This window comes from Rhagoletis zephyria, unplaced genomic scaffold, assembly GCF_001687245.7.
Source record: "Rhagoletis zephyria isolate East Lansing unplaced genomic scaffold, Rhagoletis_zephyria_1.1 Rzeph_scaffold_04862, whole genome shotgun sequence".
In the NCBI taxonomy this organism is placed as follows: Eukaryota; Metazoa; Arthropoda; class Insecta; order Diptera; family Tephritidae; genus Rhagoletis; species Rhagoletis zephyria.
This window is the reverse complement of record NW_016161945.1, coordinates 19,957-26,758: the sequence shown is the minus strand read 5'-3', so window position 1 is coordinate 26,758 and position 6,802 is coordinate 19,957. Positions and strand designations below refer to the sequence as shown.

Sequence of the window (6,802 nt, the reverse complement as noted above, 5' to 3'; positions counted from 1 at the left end):
GGAAACACATTCAATACAAACATGAATTTATCAATCACAAGGGGCTTTTAGGCGCACCGGCTGTTGTACTTAGAAGGCATTTAGAACTCTCTTTTCAGCTGCATACACACATGCATACATATTTACACATTTATGTTTAAAATGAGTCAGATATTGCAAAATATTTGCTAGTAAAATATGTCAAAATTCATTACGCATACCACAAAACACATTTTACAGACATGTTGGTATGTTTGCACAAGCTGAAGCCGATTCTTTGAGCCATCGGTGCAATTTTATCCAAAAAACACACAACCACCCATGCCATGGTTGGTGCCATTAAGAAAACATCGAAAATTCCCAAACTTTGCTAATACTGTGTGAATATTTGAATTGTTCAGCAGACTGCTGAGAAAATGTTTGACAGCTTGAGTGCAGTAAAAAAATTGCACATATGACAAGCATACAACACATGTTTATATATTTTAAATGCTTTTAGGCAAATCAGTAAATGTATGTATGTATGTGTTTTTGAAAATGCGGCAGTATTAGGTATTTGTATTCATACACACATCCATACAAAGTATGCATACATACGTGAATGTACTTACGTTCGCATAATAAAAATTGCATTCACACATGAAGTCACATTAGCAATTATGCTCCCAAAATAAACCAGTAGATATATGCACTTTTATTTACATATTTACGCTGCATGCATTGAAGTGCAGCAGTCCGAAAAAACCGCAAGCACAGCAGGCGAAACCACATATTGAGCTTTAAACAGACAAATAACTGTTGGCACCGACTCACAGTGGAAAATTATCGACTAACTTTGTTCAAAAATTGCAGAGAGAGAAAATTTTTGCCGAATTCCATTATTTATTTTTAAAATACTTTGAACGGATTTTACAAAGGATTGTCTCGGCCCAAATTAAAGAAGGAGTTTTTATCAGCAATTGGTGAAATTTTTGACTTGGTGAAAAAATTAAAGATGGATGGTTGAGATTTTAAATGTAGTTTTGGATAGCAGCCGCCTTATTGGAACTGCCATACTCGATCAGCCATTGCGAATTAAAAACATTTTTACCACCTTCAAGATCATAAATTTGTCACCAATAAATATATTACTTTTTTTAATTTTTAAACTTTCACCAAATGCTGATTAAAACTCTTTCTCTAATTCCTACGCTTAGATCATTGAAAGAGTTTAAATAGGTTTCGAGTTCTATAATTTCAAATTATCGCTCATTAAATTTTTTAAACAACTGCGTATTACGTACATATAAATAATTGTTGCAAATATAGTTAGTTCTATGTAGTCTGTAGGAAACTTTGTATTTCTAGATTACTAAATGAATAAATAAATAAATTTATGATTTATGAATTTATGATTAATTCGGGCCTAGACAATCTTTTATAAAATCCGCTCCAAGTACTTTAAAAGTAAATAATTAAACTCGGTTAAAAATTTATCCTCACAGTTTTTTTTTGAGCAACATCAGTCGATGATTTACCACAGTGCGACGCCTAGAAAATGGCTAAATGAAAATTTAGAATACATACATATCTATACACGGTGAAAAGCTACGCAACCCGTTTCATGGAATACAAATTTCTGATTGAATTTAAATCCTTGAGATAGGCTTTTAATGGGCTGCACTTGTACCTTCATTCTAGAAAAGTTTTAAGCAAAAAGCTTGTGCTATGTTTATACATATTTCTTACAATTTCCACTGACTCACCCATGAAAGGAAGTTTGCTATCTCTTCTACTGTTGCCTCTTAAATGAAATGCAGAATTAAGCCGAAAATTATTGATGCTGGCGGCTAAAGTTTGACGGTGGGCTTATACTACACCTGTGTTTTTTTGTTCCACGGATGCCCCTATCCAATTCCTACATAGAATCGTCTACTGATTCCGAAAATCGAGTTAATTTTTCATTTCAAACTTTAAAATAGGGGAAAAATTTAAAAAATAATAGATTCTGTGTTAATTTTTTTTTTTTAATTTGCATTAAAACCTGTTCTGTTAGAAAAAAAAAATTGCACTAGGATTTTTTGTATGAACAATTTACCAAGAAAGAATGTTACTCATACGCCATGTACACTCTTGCCTGTTCATTTTTCATACAAAAAATCCTTGCGCATTTCCATTTGACCCCAAATAAAAAAGTACACAGAAACTGTTATTTTTCAATATTTTCCCAGTTAAATTTGTATTTTTCTTCTTTTTTTACCAAGAAACAAAAAATCAGGAATCTTTTGTACATATCGTCATTTCAAGTACAAAACCGCGTACCAAGAAAATTCTTAATCTCGTTATGTGAGGTTGCCAAGATTTTGTAAGTGAGTGTAAAGCTAGTCCTATATCAAAACGGTTGTCTCTTTTAACCCCTATTATCTCTTCTTAAATATGTCTATGAATCGATATTTTAGTATAAATGGATAAGAGCTTGATGCCAGAAGCAAATATCTGTTTTGGCACAAATGTCAGTTACGAGGTTTTGCAGAACGACGATACGCGGTTTTGTACTTTATACGACGATATGTATAAAAAAACATTAATATGGCGGTCTTTATTAGAGCAACAGAAGCCATATCAACACTTTTTAGACTTTATGGCCGTCTGTATGCCTGTATGTTTGTACGCGCATCACTCAAAAACTAATGGATGGAATTAAATGCGGTTACCACCGATGTATTGCTAAAGGTCTAACTTGAAATATAGAAGGAAGAAATAGAGAGTTGCCACTTGTTGGAAATTGCAGTTTAAGTAAATTAATAAGATAAAGTATATATTGCAATATGGCTGTCAAAAGAAAGGCATGCGCCCAAAATATTTTTGTTGAAGGTTGCCACCTGTTTAAAAATTTTAATTTTATTTAATTGGTAGGATAAATTGAATATTGAAATATGGGTATAAAGAGCACTAAAATACTTTTAAAGCGCAGTGAGGCACGCTAGTAATTAATGAGTTACTAAGAAACTATGAGGCTTACCTCAACGTTTATGGATAATTTTGCTAGCTTTCATTTGCCATTTGCGAAGAAGTATTTAAAGGAAACATTTTATATATTGAAAAATCTTGCATATGGGTTGAACGGACTTCAATATGCAAATTTAGATCGACTAATCTTAATAAAGTAGAATTTTGATCGTGGTACAACCGTTCAGTGGATCAAAGTAGGAATGAATTTCCCGGGAAGAAAATTTTCCACCCCGTTAGCATGTGGACCTCCAAATGTTCGACTGAGGTTGGGGAGTATTTACTCCACGTTAATGGTAAGTATTCATTCTCATGAGAGCGAATTTCTATTCTCATGACAATTATTCTCATCTAGTGCCAGAATCATTATTTTGAAGCAATTACAAATTTCCAACACCTCTAATTAAAATTGCATGGTGTTAATGGAAGTGAATTCCTATTCTCATGAGAGTTATTCTCATCGTTTACCAGAAGCTTAAGCCCTGAAGTGCTGGTCCTCAGGGTATTTGAGGTGCCATATCAATAAAGTCACCGACGGACTTCCAGAAGGGATTAGAGCTATTATGTAGTCTTAGCAATCCATACACGAGTACCAAATATAATTTTTCTAAGTGCTAATTGAAGCAATCCACTTTAGGTTGTATGTATATGTAATTTAACCTTATCAGCTGAGTCTAAATAGTCAAACAGATTCTTAAAATCTATGACATCCAGAGGTTACAAATTGACAACAAAACCTCCGTTGCATGTGACACAATTGCATTCTTTTCTACCCACAGTCGAATTTGCTGATACGCCCTGCCATACACGCACATATTCACGCATACATCTGAAGCTACATATGTACAAAATATACCCGAAATAGTATGGCATCCCTTGGATTTATGCACAGTTGTGTATTTACTTTGGCGCTAAGCTGCAGCAGCTGTTCTTGACTGACCTGCAGTGCGTAGGTATGTGTTGGGTCAGAGCAGACGAAGGACAACTGTCGAGTGTCTTGCAATGCAAAAGCCTACATTTAATATGCAGGAAATTTTCATTAGTAACAAATGCAGCAGTATGAGGCGCAATAGCGTAGACGGCCTAAGGGCCAACGACGATGAAGGTTACACCGACGACGACGACGACGGCGACGGCGACGATGTGGTTGCAACCACAATATTTGACTACACATATGCGCATACATATGGACATATGTAACTAGCTGTGTATGTATGCGTTAAAACATGTTTTTGTGTGTGTACTTGCAATGTGCATATGTCCAATGCCGATGGCCAAATCTCGAAGGATATTTAAACCACAATTGAATTTCTTTTGCGAAAATTACTTTAGGGATCCAAGCATTCGGTCCAGCTGTTGGCCGAACAAACTGTCGCCTCATTTGTGGCTTGGTTACATGCCAATGCCTTAGGCTACGCCCACAAACATCGATTTTGTGCCTTGACAGAGAGTAGCATTTGTGCACATCCAGGCCGGCCGAAGCTGTGCCAAGGACAATAGAATGCAATACAAGGCTAGCTGGCTGTCGTCATTGAGGTTTCGATGAGGCAGATAAAATTTCTATTTTGCCAATTGTCAGCAAAATGTTTTGTGTACGAATAAAGATAGGCCTCTTACTTATGCACATTCACATACAAATTTAATATATATACCTATTCTGATATGTACACGTATGTATATTTATGAGCGTATAAAATAAATTGTATGGATCAATATGTACACACCAGCCCAAAACGATTTGCTTAGGATAGTAGGAGTGGAGCATCCAATCATTTATTTATTTTTTGTAAATGCGTAGGTGTTTAAATAAAACCATTGCATTTTATTCATTTGTGTAAAATTATGCAGCAGCCTAGAATATTCCATGTTTGCAGCAGTACATACAGATGTAGATAACCTTTGTTATCCTGCAACTGCATTTTCCTAACATCTGTTTTCCAATTATTTTTGAATTTCACATTTCTATGGAATTCACTATTAATAAAACATTGGAACTTACATAAGAAAAGAACAGGTTTCGAAAAGATGTTAGCTTTTATATGTTCGTAATGGATTTACTAAACGGTACAACGGACTCTTATGTACGTGTGTTATTAAGTTACCAAAGCCAAACGGAAAGAGAAAACACTTAGTGGCGGTGCAAAGTCGCTACACAAAAGCTTTATTTAGGAAACTTTCAGCTCATTCAAACCAAAGTTGCTAGCAAAGGTGGGCTACATAGGCATAGTACTTACTAGTAGCCGGTGTCCATGACCCCAGCGGGGCTTAAGCGTGGCTTTCGAAAAGTGCCCAGCATCACTAAGATAACTTCGAGACAACCGTCCTATTAGTGTTAGACTAATCGAAGGCTTTCGACACCGTTTGTGACTACACGCCACTATATAAGCATAGACAGACGGTAGCCTTGATCCGGATCAACTCGTTAATACGGAGTTATCTCGGGAATTAACTGCTTTAAGTCATGGAGTTAATTCCCACATTTAATTCGGATCAAGGAAATTTTCGATGACAACACGGACCAAAACTCAGAGAGCGTAGAATACAGAAAATATGAAAAACTAGTATGGACATATATTTCTTTTCATCGGTAATGCAGTCACCAAACTAATTCAAATAAGAATCCAATTTAGATTGAATAAGAAGTTATTTAGGTAACTGCATTACCGATGACCGGGTGGTCCATGCTGGTTTTCAGTTTCTTTGTGTTCTACGCTCCCTCAGCAAACAAATACGCAAATAAAGCACCCTAGTCATTCACCTGCGGTAGACGAGTGGTGAAAGCTGCATACTACAAGCCTGTAGGTCCCAGGTTCGATCCTCGGTTGGAGCGATGGCAAAAAAAAAATTGTTTTTATTTTTTCTTTTATTATTATTATTTTTTTTTATATATCTAGTTTTACTTTATTTTATTTACGTTTATTTTAAATTATTTCCCTTTTTTATTTTATTATTACTTTATTTAAATTTTTAGAGTTTGATTTTACTAAAAATGTCAAAAATTACTAACTAAAAACAACACTAAAAAAATATAGAATTTATAATTGAATGTATAAAAAAATGCAATGAATATTCTACTGGTCGTGGGACTCGAACCTACGATCTCGCCACTTCAGATCAATTGCGCCTTTAATACGGATCAACAATGCCGTCTGTCTATGCTTTAAGACATTAAAGCCATCTCTTCTCAAAAGGAACTCAAACGGTAGACGTGCACAAACCACACGAAAGAGTGAACATGATTTCATATTCTGTCGCTTATTACTTTTAATAACCTGTTATTTTTCGCCGCCCACGCAAACGACGTTGCCCATCAAGAACCGAGCCGCAACAAGGAACAGACAATGAAACCTTATTGGCGACATGAAAAACGATTGGACGGCCAGTTCTGCCACCGGTGATTAGTAAAACGCTAATTAATTATTTGGAAAGCGGCTTCTTTCTCCAGTGAATACCATGAAAGAGCTCCAACTATCTAACAGTCTCGCGTTACTCTGACACGTAGTGTAGCAAGTTAAATTCTCTTTTATCCAGAGTCAGTCCTGACTTAGAAGCCCTAAACACGTCTTCACATCCCATCAACTGACACTCCTCTCCTTTTGGACCGACCCCGTCAAAGGAACACGTTTCTTGGGCTTGCCGTTAGCTGAACTTAAGACAACAATAAATCCAAGATTCAGTATGCCTTTTGAAGCTTTTAAGCGATAAGAAAAAAATTAATCAAAATGGCTAAAAAAATAAACAATCTTAAAGAAACTAAACTATAATATCCCAGTAAACATTTCTTTTTTCAAAACATTAAGTACTGGATGTCAAACTCCACTAACTTGCCTGTATG

General features: G+C 35.5%; 1 long non-coding RNA gene across 1 annotated transcript in view; it reads right to left on the bottom strand.

Moving 5' to 3' along the window:
- The window catches only part of LOC108371290 (uncharacterized), a 17,109-nt gene extending 15,182 nt beyond the window's left edge, over nt 1-1,927 (bottom strand). The window contains exon 1 of the long non-coding RNA XR_001848734.1: nt 1,895-1,927. This is a non-coding gene — a long non-coding RNA (uncharacterized LOC108371290). The remainder of the gene's footprint in view (nt 1-1,894) is intronic.
- Between the last annotated feature and the right edge of the window lie 4,875 nt (nt 1,928-6,802).